Here is a 26,309-nt window from a genome sequence, read left to right on the forward strand (position 1 = left end):
AGAGAGCAGTCAGAGAAAGGAAGGTCAAGTTTGAGTAGTCAGAGAGAGAGTGGGGAAGGAAGAGGAGGTCTGCAGGAGGCAGGCAAGGAGGAGAAGTAGAAGAAAAGCTCTAGTCAGTCAGGAGCTGAGAAGAAGAAAGAGACGCTTCCTGGTGAAGATCCTGGGACTCAGAGGGTCCAGGTGACACCAAGCAGAGAAAAGAAGGGATTCCAGGGCCACGGATAGCTGTAGAGCTGTGGTGGCCTGTTCCACAGGAACATCGATGGAGGGATCAAGCTGCAACAGGGGACGGTCCCTAGAAACCGGAGGAGTGCAAAATCATCTCCAAACAGTAAAAACCGAGGCCCAGGGAAAGTTGTAAACTCCTCGGGCCACAGCCCACAGCAGAACCTCTAGAAAGGGGACAATCATCCGACAGGTGACCCCCCAGCCTGGAGGCTGTAGTGGAGGCCAAGCAGGTTCATCCTAAAAGAGCTAGGCTTAGGAAGACAGCTGAAGACAGAGACACCTTAGAGAGAAGGGTATTGGTTTTTACTCCAGGAATCACCCAGAAACGGCGGAGGTCCCTGACAGTGGGTTCCAGTCGTCTGAGGGCACCAGTGAGCTCCTACCAGGATGTGTGAGTAAAGAACTTGAAACTGCACCCTTGGAGTTGCCTCTGTTATTCCGTCTGCTTAGACTTCCACTACACCATAGACTCTCACGAGCACCAACTGTGCCCCGGGGCACCGCTCCACCTGTGGGGAGCAGTACCACCATTGCTGCCATATCATCACCCCGGAGGCCTTACACAGCAGCGGCGGCTTAATAGCCGCATACCACAGGTGGCGTCACGAACACAAACCCCAAGTCACCAGCCATTTTTAAACTGACACCCACCAGGGCCACGGAGTCGGGCCCCGCCACCACTGACTACCCCCGGACTAGTCCGGCCCAGCACCGGGTGTCCCATAGCCCTGGGGTGGGCGAGTCACCATTACAGATGGGGACCAGGATGGGCACAAGGATGGGAACATTACTGCAGGATGGTGTCACATCTCCACTAGAGTCTGCTCCTGCGACTTCTGCACCAGTCACTAGGCGCCGTTCTATTCCCAGTGTAGGTGGGGCTGGTAATAAAGGAGGAGGCATTACCAATAGCTCTGGTGGGTGCAGTCTCCACCGATCCACCAAGCTGGGTATGGCTGGGACTTGCAGTACCACTGGCCGACTGTGGTGGTGTCTGCTTTCCAGCTAAAGTTATCAACTTCCACTCCAGCCAATTGGAAGGCACCACACCCTTTTTATTCCTTCGGTGGTCTGCTGTCCTTTGCCAGTTTTAGCCTTGTTTTTTTTTCCCTTGAGCTACACACTTGCCTGATTCCATGCACACCTTGCTGTTTTATGCCCTGTTTGACCTCGGCCTATTTTTCTGATGTTACTCCTGCCTGCTGATTCTGCACCTTGCCTGACATCTCAGTTTTGATCTTGTCCTGTTTTCCTGACGTTCATCCTGCCTTCCGATTTTGTACCTTGCGGACATCCTGGTTCTGACCCTGGCCTGTTTTCTGGACATTCCTCCTACCTTCTGATTTTGAACCTTGCTGTCTACCTGGTTTTGACCCTGACTGGCGACTATTCCCATCTGTGGACTGTAGCCTTTCTATAGGCAGCGATCTCCTGGACCTTGCTGTAAATACAGATCCCTGTATAGGGGTTAAAGGGTGTCAGGGTACCTTGGGATCCTGCTTAGTGGACGGCTAGCTCTAGTCGGTTCATGTTAACCATTTTGTGTCTGTGGTCCCGGACTACTGTTACATTATAACTGGCCCTTTAAACAAGACATCCAAAAAAAATAAATGGATTCACTCCAAACAGTGATGGATTAGGTGCAAAACCTGTCCTGCATACTCCAAGGACTTGCAGAGCAAGTACAACATCTTGCAGCTACCCAGGTTTCAACTCCTGCCGCAACTCCCTCATTTTGCCCAGGGACCCATCGACTTCGAGGGAACGAATCCCGCTTTGGTGCCCATCATGGAGAGCCTGGACGTCAGGGACGACAACAACCAAAGCAACGTCAGCACCTGAGTGTGCCCAGGATACTCACTCAGGCGCACAGGTACTCTTTGTTGACCCTGTAAAATTAATGTTATCTGTCTGTTTGTCACACCTAGGAGAATCTAAGCGGCTGCAGGCCTTTCTTGATTGTGGCTCTGCAGGTAATTTCATTGATTATGGGGTAGTAAAGGATCTAGGTTTGCCATTGATAATACACTTCTCACCCAGTTTGTGGTTAATTTTGTTACTCAGGATATTTCCCTACTTGTTGGAGCTTTTCATTCTGAATTTTTGTCATTTTTCGTTCTTGAGAACCTGTCGTATTGGGCATGCCATGGCTGCGCAAACACCCATAACCCGTTCATAGACTGGCACCAGGGTGATATTGTGCGCTGGAGCCCTGTGTGTCAGGAGAGATGTATGTCTTTCTCTGTGAACCTGCCTAAAGCTGAACCTGTCTTCATACCATACGCATTCAGGGATTTTGCTCATGTCTTTTCTGTGTCCGAATCCGAAAAAGTACCTCCACACAGGGATTATGATTGTCCCATAGAGTTGATACCCAATTCCCAAGGGTAAAATGTATAATCTTTCTGGTCCAGAGCATCAGGCCATGAAAGATTATATAGCAGACAGTCTGCAGAAGGGGTTTATCAGGCCATCCATGTCACCAGTCTAGTATATTGTAAACTTAACGCTATTACGGTAAAGAATCAGTACCCTCTGCCACTCATCCCCAATCTCTATAACCAGATCCTAGGAGCCCGGTGGTTCACAAAACTTGATCTCAGGGGTGCAGTTAACCTAATCCAAATAAGTGAAGAAGATGAGAGGGGCATTATGAGTACCTATTTATGCCTTTTGGGTTAACTAATGCACCGGCTGTCTTTGAGAACTTTGTTAATAACTAGTGATGCGCGGACTTGCAGATAACTGGGACCGGCGGGTCCGTTTTAACTGGTTTTTAAAATCTGGTTCCGGGCCAGATTCCAGTCCTCATATAAGTTCTTGGGGACCAAAATCCGGTGATTTAAAATGTTGGTAGAAGGGATAAGGGGGATGGGAGCAGGCACGCTGAACTTACCAAGGATCCGGGGAGGCTGTAACTGCTCCCGCGGCGGCGCATTCACTTCCGGGGCCAATAATTTACCTTCATTGCAGATGCACTACTTTCCCCGCCAACCGGCACCTGTGATTGGTTGCAGTCAGATGCGCCCCCACACTGAGTGTCAGCGTGTCAGCCGACTGCTTCCAATCACAGGCGTTGTCTGCGGGTCAGTATAGTAAAGTAAAAGTAAATAAAATATTTGGCCCAGGGTCCTCCCATATTATACTACCCGGCAAGATTAAGCACATGGCTACAGGTTGCAGCCTCCAGCTGTGCGCCTATCTTGGTTGTGTACCAAAATAGGAGGAACCGCATGTGGCTTTTTTTATTGTTTAAATTATTTAAATAAATAATTTTAAAAAAGGCGTGTGCTCCCCCCCCCCAATTTTGATACCCAGCCATAATAAAGCCCAACAGCTGGGGGTTGGTATGCTCGGCCTGGGGAGTCCCATAGTTATTGGGACCCCCCAGGCTAAGAATGGCAGCCTACAGCTGCCCCAGAATTGTTGCATCCATTAGATGCAACAATCCTGGCTCTTTACCCGCCTCTTTCTGATTGCCCTGATGCGGTGGCAATCGGGGTAATAGGGGTTAATGACAGTGCACAACTGTCATCAAGCCCAGAATTAGCGATGGGTAGAGGTCTGTGAGACACCCTATCACTAATCTTATAAGTAAAAGGAAACACAAATACAGAGAAAAATCTTTTATTTGAAATAAAATACAGCACGCTTTTTCCCTTCTTTATTAATGCCAAAAAGACCCTTGAAGTTTCCGGTAATACATATAATGTCCCACGACAGTCCTGGCTATGCTACATTTGAGCCTGGAGAGACCGAAAACATGTCCAATCTCTCCAGGCTCCTGGAAACACTGTCAAGGGGGATCTGGCTGGCAGCAGTGACGTCACTCAGTTCACCTAAAGTCATACCTGGGTTCCCATGGTATGACCTCCGGTGACCTGAAGCACTCTGGCTTAAAGTGTGGGATTGTGCCCTGTACCTCGCCAGCCTTTTAACACTGACAGTGCCGGCCCGTTCTCGGGAAGTGCAGGGATGCACGCCCTTCCTCCTGGCCGCCACTGTCAGCATTGTTCTTCTCCAGATTCGATTTTGTGGTAATGTTCTGGCCTGGTACCAAGAACATAAGCGCTGATGCGCTTTCCCATAGCTTCTGTCCTTCTCAACCTGATGACTCTGAACCAGTACCTATTCTAGCTGAGGGTATTATTGTATTGTCTGTCTTCTTGGATCTAGTAAAAGAGATCCGTAATACCCAAGACCAAGCCCCTGATACCACTCCTACCCGTAAACTGTTTTTCGCTCCCCAATTTTGCCTCCATGTAGTTCAAAAGTCTCACGATTCTGTGCTTGGCATAGGCAATACCCTCCGACTAGTAACCAGGAATTTCTGGTTGCCTACTATAGTTAAAGACTGTAAAGATTATGTGCTTCCTTGTGAAACTTGTGCCCAAGCCAAGACACCCCGCACTCGTCACCCACTCTGGGAAGTCCTTGGACCCACCTCTACATTGGCTTCATTACTGAACTCCCAGTCTTGGAAGGGAAGACTTGTATCTGGGTAGTGGTGGATAGGTTCAGTAAGCAACGTAATTTTGCTCCTCTGTCTAGATTGCCTAATTTAGAAACCCTAAGCAGGCTGTTCATTCGTCACAGTGCGCTTGCACTGGGTTCCGGCCAATATAGTTTCTGACTGAGGAATTCAATTTGTTTCAAAATTTGGAAAGCTTTTTGTAAAAAGATCAATATTGAGTTGTCCTTTTCATCTGCCTACCACCCAGAGACCAATGGTCAGACTGAACATTCAAATCAAATCCTTGAGCAATACCTTGCTGACTTCCTGGTTTTGACCCTTCCTGGCGACGATCCCCGTCTATGTACTGCAGCGTTTCCATAGGCAACAATCTCCTGGACCTTGCTGTAAATCTAGATCCCTGTATAGGGGTTAAAGGGTTTCAGGGTACCTTGGAATCCTGCTTAGTGGACAGCTAGCCCCAGTCGGTCCGGGTTAACCATTTTGTATCTCTGGTCCCAGACTGCCATTACAAATGTGGACCAGAATGGGCACATTACTACAGGATAGGGATAAAAATGGGAACATTACTACAGGATGGGGATAATGATGGGAACATTACTACAATGGGGAAATGATGGCACATTATTAGAGAATGGAAAATAGGATGGGCACATTACTACAGGATGGGGATGATTATGGGCACATTACTACAATGGGGAAATGATGGCACATTACTACAGAATGGAAAATAGGATGGGCACATTACTACAGGATGGGGATAATGATGGGCACATTACTACAATGGGTAAATGATGGCACATTAATACAGAATGGAAAATAGGATGGGCACATTACTACAGGATGGGGATGATTATGGGCACATTACTACAATGGGGAAATGATGGCACATTACTACAGAATGGAAAATAGGATGGGCACATTACTACAGAATGGAGAACAGGATGGGCACATTACTACAGGATGGGGATAATGATGGGCACATTACTACAATGGGGAAATGATGGCACATTACTAGAGAATGGAGAACAGGATGGGCACATTACTACAGGATGGGGATAATGATGGGCACATTACTACAATGGGGAAATGATGGCACATTACTACAGAATGGAAAATAGGATGGGCACATTACTAAAGGAGATGGGGATAATGATGGGCACATTACTACAATAGGGAAATGATGGCATATTACTACAGAATGGAGAACAGGATGGGCACATTACTACAGGATGGGGACAAGGATTGGCACATTGCTACAACATGGGGATAATGATGGGCACATTACTACACGGGGGCAAGGATGGCATATTACTACAGGATGGGGACAAGGATGGGCACAGTACTACAGAGTGAAGAACAGGATGGGGACATTATTATAGGATGGGGACCAGGATGAGAACATTACTACAAGATGGGGTACCTTATCCAAAAATAAGGACCATAATGGAAGACATTAATACAAGATGTTGGTCAAAATTGCTATATGGTGCTAATTGTAAAATATTACTTACAAGAAGGGGATAAAATGTAAAATAAATAACATTAAAGCATTAATAGTGCTAACCACTGAGCCACAGTGCTGCAGTAGCTTTTATTACCTTGCATCTGCTTTAGGCTGTGGTTGGCTATTTTGCATACATTATAATATACGTACATCAAATCAATGCAAAAAAAAATTCCACTGTGATTTCAGTCTTCTGGTGCATATGTACCATTTGTTGTGTGACTCCGGGGGCTGCATTGCTTTCGCCTTGTGATAAAACAATACAGAGTTTTCGGACGGATTTGGTGCTGCTGGGTGATAGTATCTGGATAATCCCATGTCCTCTCCCTGGACACTTCCAGCAGAGAATGGGGTTATACGAGGTTCCTTCTTCATAGCTCTGAGTATCATTGTGTTTACAGCGATGGGGTCAGCAATGCCATGAACAATAATCTCCCAACTTCTCTTACCAGGGCTCCAATAACAGAATCACTGGTGCAGTTCATTGAATTGCTTCTTAAAGGCAATGCCTATGTTACTTAAGGGTCAGATATAAGTAATTATGGTGAAGACGGGCCCGCGTGCTCACCGTGCCCAGTATGTGTTGGCTACTAACCAGCTGCCATGACATTTAACACTTTAACTGCCAGTTCCATGTGAAATGCTCAGTTTCCTTTCCTGGCGATCACCCCCCTCCTGTCCTCATTTTTGTCACTCAGTGATACGACAGTCTCATGGGTCGGTCTGGGGGTGACGGCTCCCACTGTCAGCTAGGAACGTGACATTTGATGACTAAAGGGCAGGACTGTGGGAGACTGGTGAACTTGGAGCACCAAACCACACAGCTGGACCCACATCTGCTTATATAGATCTATAGAATTTTCTATTTTTAATGCCGTCTTGTGAAGAGGGAGACAGGAAAGAGTGAGAGTATGACTTGCAGACAGTACTGTCTCAGATACCTTCCAAAGTAAATGGAACTGTATTTAGGCGGGAGATTATAAGGGTGGTCCATTATACGCACATTCCTTCATCCTCTGTGACAGTCTGATCTGAAACTTTTCATGATCTCCTCCCTAAATATTTTGGAGGCTCTGCAGCTTTTATTGAATTGGCCTAGGACTTCAGCTTGATGCGGGTCACTTTAGAGTCAGAGGCGGTAATGCAGATCGTCCTGTAATAGGATGTCTAGTCTCTACCGCCCCCAGACCGAAGTGGTGACTAAGGAAACTGCAATGTAAATGTTTGTGACTATCGTAGGGTATTCTTGGGTAATGTAATGCATTCTCCTGTAATACGGTCGGCTGCCACCAGATGTTACTGGTTCCCGGGTCCCTTCGTGAGAAGGGATGGATAGGGAGTGCGACAGGGCAGCAGGGGTTAAGTGAGGGGGTGGTTCACTAGCACAGGAGGATAGAGGAAAGGAGTTTCCTGTTTTGAGGCAGTTACGAGGGGCTGCTGATAAGTCTTCGGCTTTGTCATCTTTTTTGTTTCTATGGTAATGAGTGTTACATCACATGAAAGCCTTATGTGTCTAATATATCTCGGACCCGTGGAAGCACTCCGCCTCAGTGCGAAACGGCCGTCGTCCAGCGTACCTGCACTCCCCCCTCCCCATTTATGCTGTAATTCGTATACAATTGTACATTAAAAATCACAAACTCTATTGTGAAGTGTCGCCTCTTCTGCCTTTATGGAATCAGGGCCGTATTTGCCGCAACAAAAAAAGTTACATATATACATATATATATATATATATATATATATATATATATTTTACATCCCCACCCCCCGCCCCTCCCTCCGTTACACAGTTTAGTGAATCCGCTGTGTTCTCCGGGAAGGGGGGGGGGATGAGAGGGAGGAGGGGCTCACTTCTGTCTATTTAAATACACGGCGGGCGCCAGGCATAGTGAGCTGATTGACCCCGGAAGTTCCAGCGCCTGCACTTCCGGGGTCAGAGGCGCGCGGGCACGCCAATCAGCTCACTGCCCCGTGCTGCAGCGTCCAATGCTGCAGACGACACACGTCGCGGAGGAGGACGTGACTGAAGCTGGAGCCAGCCAGAAGAGGATAATCACCAGAGCAGTGCAGCGGGCACCGGAGCAGGTATGCGCTAAGGCAGAGCCTAGAATGTATGGGCACCTTACAGGTTAGTTGATGATCGTTGCGATGCCTTTTTTTGTCCACTATAATCATGCAAGGGGAGGCAGGGGGGAGAGAGGCTGAGGCTGGGGGGAGGCTGGGAAGAGAGAGAGGCTGAGGCTGGGGGGAGGCTGGGAAGAGAGAGAGGCTGAGGCTGGGGGGAGGCTGGGAAGAGAGATAGGCTGAGGCTGGGGGGAGGCTGGGAAGAGAGGGAGGCTGAGGCTGGGGGGAGGCTGGGAAGAGAGAGAGGCTGAGGCTGGGGGGAGGCTGGGAAGAGAGAGAGGCTGGGAGGGGAGGCTGGGAAGAGAGAGAGGCTGGGAGGGGAGGCTGGGAAGAGAGAGAGGCTGAGGGGAGGCTGGGAAGAGAGAGAGGCTGAGGCTGGGGGGAGGCTGGGAAGAGAGAGAGGCTGAGGCTGGGGGGAGGCTGGGAAGAGAGAGAGGCTGGGAGGGGAGGCTGGGAAGAGAGAGAGGCTGAGGGGAGGCTGGGAAGAGAGAGAGGCTGAGGCTGGGGGGAGGCTGGGAAGAGAGAGAGGCTGGGGGGGAGGCTGGGAAGAGAGAGACGCTGGGAGGGGAGGGGGAGGCTGGGAGGAGAGAGGCTGATGCTGGGGCAGAGAGGCTGATGCTGGGGGCAGAGAGGCTGATGCTGGGAGGAGAGAGGCTGATGCTGGGGGCAGAGAGGCTGATGCTGGGAGGAGAGAGGCTGATGCTGGGGGCAGAGAAGCTGATGCTGGGAGGAGAGAGGCTGATGCTGGGAGGAGAGAGGCTGGTGCTGGGGGCAGAGAGGCTGGTGCTGGGGGAAGAGAGGCTGATGCTGGGAGGAGAGAGGCTGATGCTGGGAGGAGAGAGGCTGATGCTGGGAGAAGAGAGGCTGATGCTGGGAGGAGAGAGGCTGATGTTGGGAGGAGAGAGGCTGGTGCTGGGGGCAGAGAGGCTTGTGCTGGGGGCAGAGAGGCTGATGCTGGGGGCAGACAGGCTGATGCTGGGGGCAGAGAGGCTGATGCTGGGGGAGGCTGGGGGGAGAACGGCTGATGCTGGGGGGAGAGAGGCTGATGCTGCGGGTGGCTGGGGGGAGAGAGGCTGATGTTGGGGGAGGCAGGGGGGAGAGAGGCTGATGCTGGGGGAGAGGCTGCTGCTGGAGGCGGGGGGAGAGAGGCTGCTGCTGGGGGACTGGGAGAGAGGGGCCAATGCTAGAGACAGAGGACAAGGGTTGAGGGATAGTGCAATGACAAAATCGATGGGGGGGACTCAGAATGAAAGGGGGGCAGCACTGGGAGCTCATTATGGAGAAGGGACAGCATGTGTGGGCTCAGTATGCAGTGGAGCAATGTAGGGGAGTCAATATCAAGAGTGGGGTAGTGTGTGTGTGCGTGTGGGGGGGGAGTGTCTCAGCATAAGCGCTAGTGTGGTGGTCTTAGTATGATGAGTTACGGCAGCATAGAGGTGTCATTATGGAAAAGAGGAAGGCAGCATTAGGAGCTCATGGAGAGGAGCAGCATGCATGGGACATTGTGAGGAGGGGGCAGCATGCATGGGACATTGTGAGGAGGGAGCAGCATGCATGGGACATTGTGAGGAGGGAGCAGCATGCATAGGACATTGTGAAGAGAGGGCAGCATGCATGGGACACTGTGAGGAGGGGGCAGCATGCATGGGACACTGCGAGGAGGGGGCATCATGCATGGGACATTGTGAGGAGGGGGAAGCATGCATGGGACACTGAGGAGGGAGCAGCATGCATGGGACACTGTGAGGAGGGAGCAGCATGCATGGGACACTGTGAGGAGGTAGCAGCATGCATGGGACATTGTGAGGAGGGGGCAGCATGCATGGGACATTGTGAGGAGGGAGCAGCATGCATGGGACATTGTGAAGAGGGGGCAGCATGCATGGGACACTGTGAGGAGGGGGCAGCATCCATGGGATATTGTGAGGAGGGGGCAGCATGCATGGGATATTGTGAGGAGGGGGCAGCATGCATGGGACACTGTGAGGAGGAGGCAGCATACATGGGACATTGTGAGGAGGGGGCAGCATGCATGGGACATTGTGAGGAGGGGACAGCATGCATGGGACATTGTGAGGAGGGAGCAGCATGCATGGGACATTGTGAGAAGGGAGCAGCATGCATGGGACATTGTGAGGAGGGAGCAGCATGCATGGGACATTGTGAGGAGGGAGCAGAATGCATGGGACATTGTGAGGAGGGGGCAGCATGCATGGGATATTGTGAGGAGGGGGCAGCATGCATGGGATATTGTGAGGAGGGGCAGAATGCATGGGACATTGTGAGGAGGGGGAAGCATACATGGGACACTGTGAGGAGGGGGCAGCATGCATGGGACACTGTGAGAAGGGGGCAGCATGCATGGGACATTGTGAGGAGGGAGCAGCATGCATGGGACATTGTGAGGAGGTGACAGCATGCATGGGACATTGTGAGGAGGGAGCAGCATGCATGGGACATTGTGAGGAGGGAGCAGCATGCATGGGACATTGTGAGGAGGGAGCAGCATGCATGGGACATTGTGAGGAGGGAGCAGCATGCATGGGACATTGTGAGTAGGGAGCAGAATGCATGGGACATTGTGAAGAGGGGGCAGCATGTATGGGACATTGTGAGGAGGGAGCAGCATGCATGGGACATTGTGAGGAGGGAGCAGCATGCATGGGACATTGTGAGGAGGGAGCAGCATGCATGGGACATTGTGAGGAGGGAGCAGAATGCATGGGACATTGTGAGGAGGGGGCAGCATGCATGGGATATTGTGAGGAGGGGGCAGCATGCATGGGATATTGTGAGGAGGGGGCAGCATGCATGGGACATTGTGAGGAGGGGGAAGCATGCATGGGACACTGTGAGGAGGGGGCAGCATGCATGGGACATTGTGAGGAGGGGGCAGCATGCGTGGGACATTGTGAGGAGGTGGCAGCATGCATGGGACACTGAGGAGGGGGCAGCATGCATGGGACACTGTGAAGAGGGGGCAGCATGCATGGGGCATTGTGAGGAGGGGACAGCATGCATGGGACACTGTGAGGAGGGGGCAGCATGCATGGGACACTGTGAGGAGGGGGCAGCATTCATGGGACATTGTGAGGAGGGAGCAGCATGTGTGGGGCATTGTGAGGAGGGGACAGCATGCATGGGACACTGTGAGGAGGGGGCAGCATGCATGGGACACTGTGAGGAGGGGGCAGCATGCATGGGACATTGTGAGGAGGGGGCAGCATGCATGGGACATTGTGAGGAGGGAGCAGCATGCATGGGACATTGTGAGGAGAGAGCAGCATGCATGGGACATTATGAGGAGGGAGCAGCATGCATGGGACATTGTGAGGAGGGAGCAGAATGCATGGGACATTGTGAGGAGGGGGCAGCATGCATGGGATATTGTGAGGAGGGGGCAGCATGCATGGGATATTGTGAGGAGGGGGCAGCATGCATGGGACATTGTGAGGAGGGGGAAGCATGCATGGGACACTGTGAGGAGGGGGCAGCATGCATGGGACACTGTGAGAAGGGGGCAGCATGCATGGGACATTGTGAGGAGGGAGCAGCATGCGTGGGACATTGTGAGGAGGTGGCAGCATGCATGGGACACTGAGGAGGGGGCAGCATGCATGGGACACTGTGAGGAGGGGGCAGCATGCATGGGACACTGTGAGGAGGGGGCAGCATGCATGGGACATTGTGAGGAGGGGGCAGCATGTATGGGACACGGTGAGGAGGGAGCAGCATGCATGGGACACTGTGAGGAGGGGGAAACATGCATGGGACACTGTGAGGAGGGGGCAGCATACATGGGACACTGTGAGGAGGGGGCAGCATGCATGGGATATTGTGAGGAGGGGGAAGCATGCATGGGATATTGTGAGGAGGGGGCAGCATGCATGGGACATTGTGAGGAGGGAGCAGCATGCATGGGACACTGTGAGTAGGGGGCAGCATGCATGGGACACTGTGAGAAGGGGGCAGCATGCATGGGACATTGTGAGGAGGGAGCAGCATGCGTGGGACATTGTGAGGAGGTGGCAGCATGCATGGGACACTGAGGAGGGGACAGCATGCATGGGACACTGTGAGGAGGGGGCAGCATGCATTGGACACTGTGAGGAGGGGGCAGCATGAATGGGACATTGTGAGGAGGGGGCACCATGCATGGGACATTGTGAGGAGGGAGCAGCATGCATGGGACACTGTGAGGAGGGGGAAACATGCATGGGACACTGTGAGGAGGGGGCAGCATGCATGGGACATTGTGAGGGGGGACAGCATGCATGGGACATTGTGAGGAGGGGGCAGCATGCATGGGACACTGTGAGGAGGGGGCAGCATGCATAGGACATTGTGAGGAGGGAGCAGCATGCGTGGGGCATTGTGAGAAGGGGGCAGCATGCATGGGACACTGTGAGGAGGGGGCAGCATGCATGGGACACTGTGAGGAGGGGGCAGCATGCATGGGACATTGTGAGGAGGGGGCAGCATGCATGGGACATTGTGAGGAGGGAGCAGCATGCATGGGACATTGTGAGGAGGGAGCAGCATGCATGGGACATTGTGAGGAGGGAGCAGCATGCATGGGACATTGTGAGGAGGGAGCAGCATGCATGGGACATTGTGAGGAGGGAGCAGAATGCATGGGACATTGTGAGGAGGGGGAAGCATGCATGAGATATTGTGAGGAGGGGGCAGCATCCATGGGATATTGTGAGGAGGGGGCAGCATGCATGGGACATTGTGAGGAGGGGGAAGCATGAATGGGACACTGTGAGGAGGGGGCAGCATGCATGGGACACTGTGAGAAGGGGGCAGCATGCATGGGACATTGTGAGGAGGAAGCAGCATGCGTGGGACATTGTGAGGAGGTGGCAGCATGCATGGGACACTGTGAGGAGGGGGCAGCATGCATGGGACACTGTGAGGAGGGGGCAGCATGCATGGGACACTGTGAGGAGGGGGCAGCATGCATGGGACATTGTGAGGAGGGGGCAGCATGTATGGGACATTGTGAGGAGGGAGCAGCATGCATGGGACATTGTGAGGAGGGAGCAGCATGCATGGGACACTGTGAGGAGGGGTAAACATGCATGGGACACTGTGAGGAGGGGGCAGCATGCACGGGACACTGTGAGGAGGGGACAGCATGCATGGGACACTGTGAGGAGGGGGCAGCATGCATGGGACATTGTGAGGAGGGAGCAGCATGCGTGGGGCATTGTGAGGAGGGGACAGCATGCATGGGACACTGTGAGGAAAGGGCAGCATGCATGGGACACTGTGAGGAGGGGGCAGCATGCATGGGACATTGTGAGGAGGGGGCAGCATGCATGGGACATTGTGAGGAGGGAGCAGCATGCATGGGACATTGTGAGGAGGGAGCAGCATGCATGGGACATTGTGAGGAGGGAGCAGCATGCATGGGACATTGTGAGGAGGGAGCAGAATGCATGGGACATTGTGAGGAGGGAGCAGCATGCATGGGATATTGTGAGGAGGGGGCAGCATGCATGGGATATTGTGAGGAGGGGGCAGCATGCATGGGACATTGTGAGGAGGGGGAAGCATGCATGGGACACTGTGAGGAGGGGGCAGCATGCATGGGACACTGTGAGAAGGGGGCAGCATGCATGGGACATTGTGAGGAGGGATCAGGATGCGTGGGACATTGTGAGTAGGTGGCAGCATGCATGGGACACTGAGGAGGGGGCAGCATGCATGGGACACTGTGAGGAGGGGGCAGCATGCATGGGACACTGTGAGGAGGGGGCAGCATGCATGGGACATTGTGAGGAGGGGGCAGCATGTATGGGACATGGTGAGGAGGGAGCAGCATGCATGGGACACTGTGAGGAGGGGGAAACATGCATGGGACACTGTGAGGAGGGGGCAGCATGCATGGGACACTGTGAGGAGGGGGCAGCATGCATGGGACACTGTGAGGAGGGGGCAGCATGCATGGGATATTGTGAGGAGGGGGCAGCATGCATGGGATATTTTGAGGAGGGGGCAGCATGCATGGGACATTGTGAGGAGGGAGCAGCATGCATGGGACATTGTGAGGAGGGAGCAGCATGCATGGGACATTGTGAGGAGGGAGCAGCATGCATGGGACATTGTGAGGAGGGAGCAGAATGCATGGGACATTGTGAGGAGGGGGCAGCATGCATGGGATATTGTGAGGAGGGGGCAGCATGCATGGGATATTGTGAGGAGGTAGCAGCATGCATGGGACATTGTGAGGAGGGGGCAGCATGCATGGGACATTGTGAGGAGGGGGCAGCATGCATGGGACATTGTGAGGAGGGAGCAGCATGCATGGGACATTATGAGGAGGGAGCAGCATGCATGGGACATTGTGAGGTGGGAGCAGCATGCATGGGACATTGTGAGGAGGGAGCAGAATGCATGGGACATTGTGAGGAGGGGGCAGCATGCATGGGATATTGTGAGGAGGGGGCAGCATGCATGGGATATTGTGAGGAGGGGGCAGCATGCATGGGACATTGTGAGGAGGGGGAAGCATGCATGGGACACTGTGAGGAGGGGTCAGCATGCATGGGACACTGTGAGAAGGGGGCAGCATGCATGGTACATTGTGAGGAGGGAGCAGCATGCGTGGGACATTGTGAGAAGGTGGCAGCATGCATGGGACACTGAGGAGGGGGCAGCATACATGGGACACTGTGAGGAGGGGGCAGCATGCATTGGACACTGTGAGGAGGGGGCAGCATGCGTGGGACATTGTGAGGAGGGAGCAGCATGCATGGGACACTGTGAGGAGGGGGAAACATGCATGGGACACTTTGAGGAGGGGGCAGCATGCATGGGACACTGTGAGGAGGGGGCAGCATGCATGGGACACTGTGAGGAGGGGGCAGCATGCACAGGACATTGTGAGGAGGGAGCAGCATGCGTGGGGCATTGTGAGAAGGGGGCAGCATGCATGGGACACTGTGAGGAGGGGGCAGCATGCATGGGACACTGTGAGGAGGGGGCAGCATGCATGGGACATTGTGAGGAGGGGGCAGCATGCATGGGACATTGTGAGGAGGGAGCAGCATGCATGGGACATTGTGAGGAGGGAGCAGCATGCATGGGACATTGTGAGGAGGGAGCAGCATGCATGGGACATTGTGAGGAGGGAGCAGCATGCATGGGAGATTGTGAGGAGGGAGCAGAATGCATGGGACATTGTGAGGAGGGGGCAGCATGCATGGGATATTGTGAGGAGGGGGCAGCTTTCATGGGATATTGTGAGGAGGGGGCAGCATGCATGGGACATTGTGAGGAGGGGGAAGCATGAATGGGACACTGTGAGGAGGGGGCAGCATGCATGGGACACTGTGAGAAGGGGGCAGCATGCATGGGACATTGTGAGGAGGGAGCAGCATGCGTGGGGCATTGTGAGGAGGGAGCAGCATGCATGGGACATTGTGAGGAGGGAGCAGAATGCATGGGACATTGTGAGGAGGGGGCAGCATGCATGGGATATTGTGAGGAGGGGGCAGCATGCATGGGACATTGTGAGGAGGGAGCAGCATGCATGGGACATTGTGAGGAGGGAGCAGCATGCATGGGACATTGTGAGGAGGGAGCAGAATGCATGGGACATTGTGAGGAGGGGGCAGCATGCATGGGATATTGTGAGGAGGGTGCAGCATGCATGGGATATTGTGAGGAGGGGGCAGCATGCATGGGACATTGTGAGGAGGGGGAAGCATGAATGGGACACTGTGAGGAGGGGGCAGCATGCATGGGACACTGTGAGAAGGGGGCAGCATGCATGGGACATTGTGAGGAGGGAGCAGCATGCGTGGGACATTGTGAGGAGGTGGCAGCATGCATGGGACACTGAGGAGGGGGCAGCATGCATGGGACACTGTGAGGAGGGGGCAACATGCATGGGACACTGTGAGGAGGGGGCAGCATGCATGGGACATTGTGAGGAGGGGGCAGCATGCATGGGACATTGTGAGGAGGGAGCAGCATGCATGGGACACTGTGAGGAGGGGGAAACATGCATGGGACACTGTGAGGAGGGGGCAGCATGCATGGGACACTGTGAGGAGGGGGCAGCATGCATGGGACATTGTGAGGAGGGAGCAGCATGCATGGGACACTGTGAGGAGGGGGCAGCATGCGTGGGACATTGTGAGGGGGGGCAGCATGCATGGGACATTGTGAGGAGGGGGCAGCATGCGTGGGACATTGTGAGGGGGGGGGCAGCATGCATGGGACACTGTGAGGAGGGGGCAGCATGCATGGGACACTGTGAGGAGGGGGCAGCATGCATGGGACACTGTGAGGAGGGGGCAGCATGCATGGGACATTGTGAGGAGGGGGCAGCATGATGTGAGGACAATGTACAGATCATATTTCATAATCGAGGAGGGTGTGGTGGGTATACAGTAGTTTATAAGTGACGACAGTGTGGTGTTTTAGCTTATTAGGGGCAGTGTGACAGTCACAGTATATAAGTGGATACGGTGTTGTGGGAATATTTTATACTCATGCTATGTTTTGATGTGCCTGTGGTGATCCCCATTGGTGGGGTTAGTGCCCTTTGTTTCTCATTGATACTTTTTAAAGTGTTTTACAGAGTAGATCTGCCTTAAACAGATGTTGTGTGCGAAAACTCAGTTTTACGTTGTCACTAAGGGGCGCGACCACTTAAAGTGACTAGGGCAGCATGAAGGCAAAATACAGCCCTGCATGTGTCTAATATGTTTTCAAAATTTTGTGTTTGTTGCTTATGGCAACAGTGTTCTACGCAATCGGGAAAACAAAATAGCGGAGTCTAATGTGATATTCACAGCAACTGAGAGCAGCGGAGGGATAAAATTCTTGTTTCTGCAACAAAAGTCCGTGAAGGATATTCATGGTGATATGTCGCAGACATTGGGGGATCAATGGCTTTCATATTCCACAGTTAAGAACTGGGTTGCCAAATTTAAAACGGGCCACTTCAGCACCAATGATGAGGAACGTCCTGGTCGACCGAGAGTGGTTGTTGTTCCAGAGATCATCGATGCTGTGCACAACCTCATACTGGAGAATCCACGAATTTCACTTAAAGCAATAGCAGACATCATGGGGATTTCCCGTGAATGTGGTTATGTAATTATCCATGAACATTTGGACATGAGGACACTATCTGCAAAGTGGGTCTCAAAATGTTTGACAACAGATCAGAGAAGCATGAGAGTGAAAACTTCCCGATCTATTTGTCAGTGTTTCCGGACTGATAAGAATTTCCTGGATCGACTGGTCACTATGGATCAGACCTAGATTTATTTGTATGACCCTGAAAACAAGGAGTAGTCAAAAGAGTGGAGGCACAGTGGTTCTCCTCGTCCAAAGAAGTTCAGGGTGCAACAATCAGCCACTAAGGTGATGGCATCTGTGTTCTGGGATGAGGAGAGCGTGCTGCTAGTGGACTACCTTCAAAAGCGTTCCACCATCAATGCAAGGTATTACATTGACATTTTGGACCAATTGAAGTCAGCTCTGTAGGCCAAAAGGTGCGGAAAGCTGTGCAAAGGAATCTTGTTCCTGCAAGACAACGCCTCCGCTCACACTGCACAAGTGACCATGGCAAAACTTGCAGAGCTGGGCTTCCAGCTGGTTGATCACCGACCTTATTCACCAGATCTAGCTCCCTCTGACTATCATCTGTTTCCAGACCTGAAGAAACATCTCAAGGGTACCAAATTTCCCACCATTTCTAATGCCATGGCTGCTACGGTTGCCTGGTTTGAGGCACAACCAAAATCCTTCTTTTTGCTAGGCTTACAGAACTCGGAATACCAATGTAAGAAGTGTATTGACATCAGTGGATGACTCGCCCACCCCAGGGCTATGGGACACCCGGTGCCGGGCCGGACTAGTCCGGGGGTAGTCAGTGGTGGCTGGGCCCGGCTCCGTGGCCCTGGTGGGTGTCAGTAGAATATGTGGCTTGATGCATAAAGTTTGTGTTCGTGACGCCACCTGTGGTTTGCGGCTATAAAGCCGCCGCTGCTGTGTGAGGCCTCCGGGGTGATGATATAGCAGCGATGGTGGTACTGCTCCCCACAGGTGGAGCGGAGCCCCGGGGACACTGTTAGTGCTCGTGAAAGTCTATGGTGTTGTGTGGCTAACACGGTGCAGGGCCAACAGGCAATGAAAGAACCAGGCACAAACAACAGTCTCTTTACCTTTTCCTCTTTTACTTTGGAAACAGTCCAGTCCTGGGAGACCGTTACAGGTGGTGATGGGGATCCGGTCGGCCTGGAAGTACTTGGGGTGATCTTTCTGGCCAGCTGAGTATGAGGCCTACTCCTGTGCTTTTCTTTGTTATGATAGGACCCTGCTTCTCTGAATCCAGCAATAGCCCTCTTTGCTGCTGGGACCGATGGTACGTCCCTTTCCCTCTGTAGCAGGCTGCGCAGGCCCTCTCTGGTGCTTCCCTGCTGGAGTCCACACCGGGCCCTGATGCTGCAGCTGTATCTTCGGGATGTATATGGGCCAGGTGCTTGCAGCTCTCCTGCCCTTCGGATTCGGCTACCAGGGAGTATTTTAAGCCCTGGTGGCCACAGACTCCGATGTCCGAGTCTCTTCGCTGCCTCTCTGCTACTCCTGCTTCCCTGGGCCAAGCTACTCTAGCTCTAGGCCCCAGATCCACAGGACAGCACACTCTGCGTCTGCTCACTATCACTTCTCTCTACAGACTGAACACTACTTCCTCCCTCAGGTCAGACTTAAGGAATGCTCCCTGGAATCCCAGGTTCAGAGCTCCCCCTGCTGGCCGGAGGGAGAATGCGTTGGATGTTAAACTTGCTGGCCAATGGACCTCCCCATTACCTCCAGGCTCAGCATTAACCCTTGTGAAGGGCAATTCTGTTGTGGCGACCAGGTCCTGGGGCGCCACACTCCTCCTTAGTTAAATTCAGTACTCCCGGACTGTAGAAAACAAAACAAGACATACATGTTACAACCTTAAACAACTATAAGAGTCCAGTGTGGCTCCCTGCCGGGTGTCCATTTTCTCAACCCAAAAAAAAAAACATTTTATACACAACATTACAGACATTTCACATAACTATTTACATTCTAATAAGTATTCTTTAGCTTGGCCAGTATCATGGGTTGCTGTCCCTTTATCTGTATCAGGCCAGGACTTCACTTCACGCTGGGCCGCGCCGGCTAGCTGCCCCATTAATATGCCCACCCTCTGGCTCTCAGTCAGCGGATACACCCGGAACAAGCTGTGCAGACTTTCTCTGAAGTCGCTCAAGGTATGGGACTCCCTGGAGTACTGCGGCAGCCATTCTGCTCCCGGGATGTACGGCATTGTGATCGGCATTACCGGCGCTACAGCGGGGGCTTGGCTGACGGCTAATGGGATTGCTTCGGCTGGTGCTGCGGCATCTCGGGCTATGGCAGCCACCTGCCCTCCCTCCGAGTCGGACATCTTCCTCCCCCTTAGTGAACCTTACCAGGCTCCGTTCACTTTTCAAATTCCCTTCTGGGTCGCGCGGGGTTAACAGCGCTCTGCTCTGATGGCGCGCTCCCTTCGTGCTCTTTGTCAGGCACGCCCCCCTTCTTCCTGCGCTCGGCGAGGCTAATGGCGGCGGCAGTTTGCAAACAGTAACACAGTCTTTTACGCACAGTTTCTGCAGGCGCACAGTACCCGGTGGGACCGGGCATGAAATCCTGTTCGTGACGCCAAAGTTGACTCGCCCACCCCAGGGCTATGGGACATTGTGAGGAGGGGGCAGCATGCATGGGATATTGTGAGGAGGGGGCAGCTTTCATGGGATATTGTGAGGAGGGGGCAGCATGCATGGGACATTGTGAGGAGGGGGAAGCATGAATGGGACACTGTGAGGAGGGGGCAGCATGCATGGGACACTGTGAGAAGGGGGCAGCATGCATGGGACATTGTGAGGAGGGAGCAGCATGCGTGGGACATTGTGAGGAGGGAGCAGCATGCATGGGACATTGTGAGGAGGGAGCAGAATGCATGGGACATTGTGAGGAGGGGGCAGCATGCATGGGATATTGTGAGGAGGGGGCAGCATGCATGGGACATTGTGAGGAGGGAGCAGCATGCATGGGACATTGTGAGGAGGGAGCAGCATGCATGGGACATTGTGAGGAGGGAGCAGAATGCATGGGACATTGTGAGGAGGGGGCAGCATGCATGGGATATTGTGAGGAGGGTGCAGCATGCATGGGATATTGTGAGGAGGGGGCAGCATGCATGGGACATTGTGAGGAGGGGGAAGCATGAATGGGACACTGTGAGGAGGGGGCAGCATGCATGGGACATTGTGAGGAGGGAGCAGCATGCGTGGGACATTGTGAGGAGGTGGCAGCATGCATGGGACACTGAGGAGGGGGCAGCATGCATGGGACACTGTGAGGAGGGGGGCAACATGCATGGGACACTGTGAGGAGGGGGCAGCATGCATGGGACATTGTGAGGAGGGGGCAGCATGCATGGGACATTGTGAGGAGGGAGCAGCATGCATGGGACACTGTGAGGAGGGGGAAACATGCATGGGACACTGTGAGGAGGGGGCAGCATGCATGGGACACTGTGAGGAGGGAGCAGCATGCATGGGACATTGTGAGGAGGGAGCAGCATGCATGGGACACTGTGAGGAGGGGGCAGCATGCGTGGGACATTGTGAGGGGGGGCAGCATGCATGGGACATTGTGAGGAGGGGGCAGCATGCGTGGGACATTGTGAGGGGGGGGGCAGCATGCATGGGACACTGTGAGGAGGGGGCAGCATGCATGGGACACTGTGAGGAGGGGGCAGCATGCATGGGACACTGTGAGGAGGGGGCAGCATGCATGGGACATTGTGAGGAGGGGGCAGCATGATGTGAGGACAATGTACAGATCATATTTCATAATCGAGGAGGGTGTGGTGGGTATACAGTAGTTTATAAGTGACGACAGTGTGGTGTTTTAGCTTATTAGGGGCAGTGTGACAGTCACAGTATATAAGTGGATACGGTGTTGTGGGAATATTTTATACTCATGCTATGTTTTGATGTGCCTGTGGTGATCCCCATTGGTGGGGTTAGTGCCCTTTGTTTCTCATTGATACTTTTTAAAGTGTTTTACAGAGTAGATCTGCCTTAAACAGATGTTGTGTGCGAAAACTCAGTTTTACGTTGTCACTAAGGTGTGCGACCACTTAAAGTGACTAGGGCAGCATGAAGGCAAAATACAGCCCTGCATGTGTCTAATATGTTTTCAAAATTTTGTGTTTGTTGCTTATGGCAACAGTGTTCTACGCAATCGGGAAAACAAAATAGCGGAGTCTAATGTGATATTCACAGCAACTGAGAGCAGCGGAGGGATAAAATTCTTGTTTCTGCAACAAAAGTCCGTGAAGGATATTCATGGTGATATGTCGCAGACATTGGGGGATCAATGGCTTTCATATTCCACGGTTAAGAACTGGGTTGCCAAATTTAAAACGGGCCACTTCAGCACCAATGATGAGGAACGTCCTGGTCGACCGAGAGTGGTTGTTGTTCCAGAGATCATCGATGCTGTGCACAACCTCATACTGGAGAATCCACGAATTTCACTTAAAGCAATAGCAGACATCATGGGGATTTCCCGTGAATGTGGTTATGTAATTATCCATGAACATTTGGACATGAGGACACTATCTGCAAAGTGGGTCTCAAAATGTTTGACAACAGATCAGAGAAGCATGCGAGTGAAAACTTCCCGATCTATTTGTCAGTGTTTCCGGACTGATAAGAATTTCCTGGATCGACTGGTCACTATGGATCAGACCTAGATTTATTTGTATGACCCTGAAAACAAGGAGTAGTCAAAAGAGTGGAGGCACAGTGGTTCTCCTCGTCCAAAGAAGTTCAGGGTGCAACAATCAGCCACTAAGGTGATGGCATCTGTGTTCTGGGATGAGGAGAGCGTGCTGCTAGTGGACTACCTTCAAAAGCGTTCCACCATCAATGCAAGGTATTACATTGACATTTTGGACCAATTGAAGTCAGCTCTGTAGGCCAAAAGGTGCGGAAAGCTGTGCAAAGGAATCTTGTTCCTGCAAGACAACGCCTCCGCTCACACTGCACAAGTGACCATGGCAAAACTTGCAGAGCTGGGCTTCCAGCTGGTTGATCACCGACCTTATTCACCAGATCTAGCTCCCTCTGACTATCATCTGTTTCCAGACCTGAAGAAACATCTCAAGGGTACCAAATTTCCCACCATTTCTAATGCCACGGCTGCTACGGTTGCCTGGTTTGAGGCACAACCAAAATCCTTCTTTTTGCTAGGCTTACAGAACTCGGAATACCAATGTAAGAAGTGTATTGACATCAGTGGATGACTCGCCCACCCCAGGGCTATGGGACACCCGGTGCCGGGCCGGACTAGTCCGGGGGTAGTCAGTGGTGGCTGGGCCCAGCTCCGTGGCCCTGGTGGGTGTCAGTAGAATATGTGGCTTGATGCATAAAGTTTGTGTTCGTGACGCCACCTGTGGTTTGCGGCTATAAAGCCGCCGCTGCTGTGTGAGGCCTCCGGGGTGATGATATAGCAGCGATGGTGGTACTGCTCCCCACAGGTGGAGCGGAGCCCCGGGGACACTGTTAGTGCTCGTGAAAGTCTATGGTGTTGTGTGGCTAACACGGTGCAGGGCCAACAGGCAATGAAAGAACCAGGCACAAACAACAGTCTCTTTACCTTTTCCTCTTTTACTTTGGAAACAGTCCAGTCCTGGGAGACCGTTACAGGTGGTGATGGGGATCCGGTCGGCCTGGAAGTACTTGGGGTGATCTTTCTGGCCAGCTGAGTATGAGGCCTACTCCTGTGCTTTTCTTTGTTATGATAGGACCCTGCTTCTCTGAATCCAGCAATAGCCCTCTTTGCTGCTGGGACCGATGGTACGTCCCTTTCCCTCTGTAGCAGGCTGCGCAGGCCCTCTCTGGTGCTTCCCTGCTGGAGTCCACACCGGGCCCTGATGCTGCAGCTGTATCTTCGGGATGTATATGGGCCAGGTGCTTGCAGCTCTCCTGCCCTTCGGATTCGGCTACCAGGGAGTATTTTAAGCCCTGGTGGCCACAGACTCCGATGTCCGAGTCTCTTTGCTGCCTCTCTGCTACTCCTGCTTCCCTGGGCCAAGCTACTCTAGCTCTAGGCCCCAGATCCACAGGACAGCACACTCTGCGTCTGCTCACTATCACTTCTCTCTACAGACTGAACACTACTTCCTCCCTCAGGTCAGACTTAAGGAATGCTCCCTGGAATCCCAGGTTCAGAGCTCCCCCTGCTGGCCGGAGGGAGAACTGCGTTGGATGTTAAACTTGCTGGCCAATGGACCTCCCCATTACCTCCAGGCTCAGCATTAACCCTTGTGAAGGGCAATTCTGTTGTGGCGACCAGGTCCTGGGGCGCCACACTCCTCCTTAGTTAAATTCAGTACTCCCGGACTGTAGAAAACAAAACAAGACATACATGTTACAACCTTAAACAACTATAAGAGTCCAGTGTGGCTCCCTGCCGGGTGTCCATTTTCTCAACCCAAAAAAAAAAACATTTTATACACAACATTACAGACATTTCACATAACTATTTACATTCTAATAAGTATTCTTTAGCTTGGCCAGTATCATGGGTTGCTGTCCCTTTATCTGTATCAGGCCAGGACTTCACTTCACGCTGGGCCGCGCCGGCTAGCTGCCCCATTAATATGCCCACCCTCTGGCTCTCAGTCAGCGGATACACCCGGAACAAGCTGTGCAGACTTTCTCTGAAGTCGCTCAAGGTATGGGACTCCCTGGAGTACTGCGGCAGCCATTCTGCTCCCGGGATGTACGGCATTGTGATCGGCATTACCGGCGCTACAGCGGGGGCTTGGGTGACGGCGAATGGGATTGCTTCGGCTGGTGCTGCGGCATCTCGGGCTATGGCAGCCACCTGCCCTCCCTCCGAGTCGGACATCTTCCTCCCCCTTAGTGAACCTTACCAGGCTCCGTTCACTTTTCAAATTCCCTTCTGGGTCGCGCGGGGTTAACAGCGCTCTGCTCTGATGGCGCGCTCCCTTCGTGCTCTTTGTCAGGCACGCCCCCCTTCTTCCTGCGCTCGGCGAGGCTAACGGCGGCGGCAGTTTGCAAACAGTAACACAGTCTTTTACGCACAGTTTCTGCAGGCGCACAGTACCCGGTGGGACCGGGCATGAAATCCTGTTCGTGACGCCAAAGTTGACTCGCCCACCCCAGGGCTATGGGACACCCGGTGCCGGGCCGGACTAGTCCGGGGGTAGTCAGTGGTGGATGGGCCCGGCTCCATGGCCCTGGTGGGTGTCAGTAGAATATGTGGCTTGATGCATAAAGTTTGTGTTCGTGACGCCACCTGTGGTTTGCGGCTATAAAGCCGCCGCTGCTGTGTGAGGCCTCCGGGGTGATGATATAGCAGCGATGGTGGTACTGCTCCCCACAGGTAGAGCGGAGCCCCGGGGACACTGTTAGTGCTCGTGAAAGTCTATGGTGTTGTGTGGCTAACACGGTGCAGGGCCGACAGGCAATGAAAGAACCAGGCACAAACAACAGTCTCTTTACCTTTTCCTCTTTTACTTTGGAAACAGTCCAGTCCTGGGAGACCGTTACAGGTGGTGATGGGGATCCGGTCGGCCTGGATGTACTTGGGGTGATCTTTCTGGCCAGCTGAGTATGAGGCCTACTCCTGTGCTTTTCTTTGTTATGATAGGACCCTGCTTCTCTGAATCCAGCAATGGCCCTCTTTGCTGCTGGGACCGATGGTACGTCCCTTTCCCTCTGTAGCAGGCTGCGCAGGCCCTCTCTGGTGCTTCCCTGCTGGAGTCCACACCGGGCCCTGATGCTGCAGCTGTATCTTTGGGATGTATATGGGCCAGGTGCTTGCAGCTTTCCTGCCCTTCGGATTCGGCTACCAGGGAGTATTTTAAGCCCTGGTGGCCACAGACTCCGATGTCCGAGTCTCTTCGCTGCCTCTCTGCTACTCCTGCTTCCCTGGGCCAAGCTACTCTAGCTCTAGGCCCCAGATCCACAGGACAGCACACTCTGCGTCTGCTCACTATCACTTCTCTCTACAGACTGAACACTACTTCCTCCCTCAGGTCAGACTTAAGGAATGCTCCCTGGAATCCCAGGTTCAGAGCTCCCCCTGCTGGCCGGAGGGAGAACTGCGTTGGATGTTAAACTTGCTGGCCAATGGACCTCCCCATTACCTCCAGGCTCAGCATTAACCCTTTGGAAGGGCAATGCTGTTGTGGTGACCAGGTCCTGGGGCGCCACATGGACAGTGTGGAATAAATGTAAAGTTTTATCACCCTATCTCGTTTCTTTCTGGGTAAAGCTATAGACTTATCAGCAGCCCCTCATAGGGAGAGGCAGAAGCAGTGAGCAGAACAAGTAAGAGAAGACCTGCAGTGTCAGGAAGCAGCAGAGTGGAATGGATGATGTGGAGGTGAGAGACAACAGACAGTGAAGAAGAGGAGAAAGCGAGCAGTATACAGTGAAAGGGGAGCTCGTCTGCAGTGAGGCGTACTACCAGTAAAGTGAAGAAGTAGAGGAGAAAGGGGCCCCTTTTAGGCCGGTACCTGCTAGTGTGACGCCCTGGACCAGTCAGGTTGTCCCAGGTAGTCCCATGCACACACAACTCCTCCCTAAAAAGGTGACAGCAGCCAAACTTAAAAACCTTGTCACCACCCTCCAGGTTTGATGTCCACATCAGGGGGGTGGAGCCAGGTGGTTGGCTCTGCCCACCGAGGAGTTCACAGGCCTGGAGGCGGGAAAAAGACACAAGTTCAGTGTGTAGTAGTCTAGCCTTGACAGTGAAGGAGAGAGGTTGAGTTCAAGGGCAGACCTGTGACCAGGCCTGCCAATAGTCTACTCAGGTGGCTGGGTTGGAGCCCAGTCACCTCTGGCAAGGAGGCAGACGGTGGTGGCCACCTGCAGGAGCTGGGATTAC

The 26,309-nt window shown here is 53.0% G+C and overlaps 1 protein-coding gene across 2 annotated transcripts in view; it reads left to right on the top strand.

Annotated features, from left to right (window-relative positions):
- Window positions 1-2,012: 2,012 nt before the first annotated feature.
- LOC142255191 (solute carrier family 22 member 6-A-like) overlaps window positions 2,013-26,309 on the top strand; it is a 196,214-nt gene continuing 171,917 nt past the window's right edge. The window contains exon 1 of one of the 2 annotated variants that reach the window (XM_075326687.1): window positions 2,013-2,101. The gene's annotated coding sequence lies outside the window, so the exon portion shown is untranslated. The remainder of the gene's footprint in view (window positions 2,102-26,309) is intronic. The other variant, XM_075326688.1, reaches the window with a different exon arrangement.

Source organism: Anomaloglossus baeobatrachus, chromosome 10 (genome assembly GCF_048569485.1).
Source record: "Anomaloglossus baeobatrachus isolate aAnoBae1 chromosome 10, aAnoBae1.hap1, whole genome shotgun sequence".
Lineage (NCBI taxonomy): Eukaryota > Metazoa > Chordata > Amphibia > Anura > Aromobatidae > Anomaloglossus > Anomaloglossus baeobatrachus.